We start from the raw sequence: 2,843 nt of genomic DNA, 5'->3' as shown, positions 1-2,843 counted from the left end.
GGGAGAACATCGGCTTTACACCATTGTTTCATTGCAATGATCACAATCTCCTCCGTGCGTCATCGTTTTACAGTATTTGCTTCTGAAAGTTAATCTTGAACACACAGAGACTATTAAAGGATGCAGAGCACGTGACAAGAAGATGTAAGGAATACACTAAGTCACTGTACCGAAAAGAATGGGTCAATGGTTCGATCAATCGACCACAGAATGCACCGTGTGATCAAAGGACCATGTGATCAAGAAGAGAGGAAGAAAGTTCGTGCTACGCTGAACGTCCTGGAGAAAACAAAGCTCCAAAAATTAGCAGAACACAAATTAAAATGTTTCAATAAACTGATGCATGAAAGGATGTGCTTACTTGTCCATGCAAAGAAATTTGGAAGACAGCGACCCGGCCAACTGATTGGAAGAGATCTATATTTATGAACATTCCCAAGAAAGGTGAACTAACGGAATGCAGAAATCATCCAACAATATCATTAACAAGTAAAATTCTGCTGAAAATAATTCAACAACAGGTACAACAGTACACAGACTTCCAGAAATTTAAGCAAAATTTAACAGAGGACTTGGAACTAGGAATAGCATTGCTGACGTCCGGTGGATGTTGGATGAAAGCAGACAATACCAGAAAGATGTTTCCCTGTGCTTACTTTGTCTACACAGAGGCATTGAACTGTGTGGATCATGACAAACCAGTGATACAATGGCAATGAATGGGTATTCCAGGTTTAATTTTTATATTTAGCAAACATTATGAGAAGCTATTACATAAAGAAAGGAGCTCTGGTAGCGGAGTGGTTACGAGTTGGGCTGCGAACCTCAAGGTCAGCAGTTTGAAACTACTGCTGTTCCGCGGGAGAAAGATGAGGCTTTCTGCTCCCATAAAGATTTACAGCCTCGGAAATCCTATACAGGGTTGCTATGAGTCGGAACCGACTTCACGGCACACTACCACCATCATTACATGAAGAACACAGAATCAGAATTATATAACCACTCGCTAACAACCTGTGAAATGAATGAGGAGGATAGAATCTGGCTTGCTGGCAGGGAAGAGGAATTCAAATACAGAAGAACAAAGAGTACAGCCTTCAGTATGAATTGCATCTCAATTAAAGGAGAACACACATCCTCACAACTAGATCAATAAATAGCACCTTGATACATTAGAAACGAGTGACATCAAAGATTTTACTTGGAGCCACAATCAATGCTCATGGAAGCAGGAGTGAAACAATCACAGGAGACGACATCGCATTAGGTAAATCTGCTTCCAAAGACTTGAAGTGTCCGAGAACAAAGAGGTCACTGTGTGGACTGAGGTGCGCCGTACCGAGCCTCTGTGTTGTCAACCCGTTTACCCGGATGTGCATCTTGCACAGTAAGGAAGGAAACCCTGGCAGAGCCAATGCATTAGAATTACCTTGTTGGTGGAGCATACTGAAATCACCGTGAATGGTCAGAAGAATAAACAGACTAATCTTGGAAGAAGTACCACCGCAGTGGTCCTCAAAAGTGAGGATGCTAAGAGTTCATCTTGGGCTTTGGACATGTTCTCAGGAGCAACCCAGTGAGGTGGAAGGTCGGCCAAAGGAAAACCCCAGGCGTGAGATGCAGTGTCAGCGTTTCCACCACAACGGACTCAGACACAAATGTGAGCGTGGCTCAGCACAGAGAACTGTTGTTTTCTGTTGTGAAAAAGACCGCTCTGACTGTGAATCGAACCCACAGCAGCTAAGAACTCACCGAGACACAGACGAGAGGTAAAGAGCTAGGACTGGGACCAGCTCTGAAATCACAAAAGGAAGCTGAAGCCGGCATCCAAATCCTAAAGCTACAGAGGTACAGAGGAGGCCTCCCTGGCCTCCTCTGCCACCTTGTCCTTCATTTACGCCCCTAAGTCCTGCCACACACAGCTGGCCCCCCAACTGCTCATACCCAGGCCTACTTACTTATCAAAACAAGAACCCCGCTCTCCACACAACTCACCATTTCCTTGCTGCAGTTTCTGGAGATGTAGGGGAAGGTGGTCTCTACTCCCATGAAGGCACGTCAGGCGAGGGGCGGGGGTGGAGGTCGTCGAGCGCTGGGTGGTCTGGAGGCAGGTGAATACGGTGTGGTCCACACAGCAGTCAGCGATCCCTCCGTGGGATTTATGGCGTCCTGGCTGTAAGGACGCGCTGGGTCACCAGCTGTCTGGCACCACATGGACACCTGCGTTGGAAGAGGACGTGAAGGGAACGGGGGTGAGTGAGTGAGCAGCGGTAGGCTCCTGCCTTCCTCCCAGGCCCCGGCCATTGAACTGAAAGCAGGACAGCCTGCAGCCTGCAGCACACGCACCGGCACACTTCAGTTTTCACTGTTGTTGTTGCAAAGTGCCATCGACTGAGTTCTGACCCACAGCGACCCTGTATAGGGTTTCCAAGGAGCACTTGGTGAGCTTGAACCACTGACCTTGCGGTTCAAAGCAACCTTGAAGCCCAGCGCAGGAACCCACAGTGCCACACCAGGACTCTTGGAAGTGTAAACCCTTCTGTTATAAGCTCTACACAGCAAGGTGGGCGGTTCAGACGCTCCAGCGGCTACAGGGTCATTATGGGTCGCAACCGACTTGGCAGCACCTCACAACAACGCAATCATGTTTCTTTCTTCCCTCCAACTGTCTCCCCCCTTGCTTCTAAAGCCACGGCACCACCAATCCCTAAGCCTTTCTGAAATCTGCGAGGATTCCAGAACGGTCTGAATTTCAACCTCACAGGAAATCACTGGGCTTCACTTAGGGACCATCTCCCACCTCTGTTCTCGTTTCTTTCCACCCTGTGTTCCCTCTGAAAGAG

The sequence above is a fragment of the Chrysochloris asiatica genome, unplaced genomic scaffold (assembly GCF_000296735.1).
Source record: "Chrysochloris asiatica unplaced genomic scaffold, ChrAsi1.0 scaffold00372, whole genome shotgun sequence".
NCBI classification, from domain to species: Eukaryota; Metazoa; Chordata; class Mammalia; order Afrosoricida; family Chrysochloridae; genus Chrysochloris; species Chrysochloris asiatica.
The sequence above is the reverse complement of the archived record's forward strand: the minus strand, read 5'-3'. Positions refer to the sequence as shown.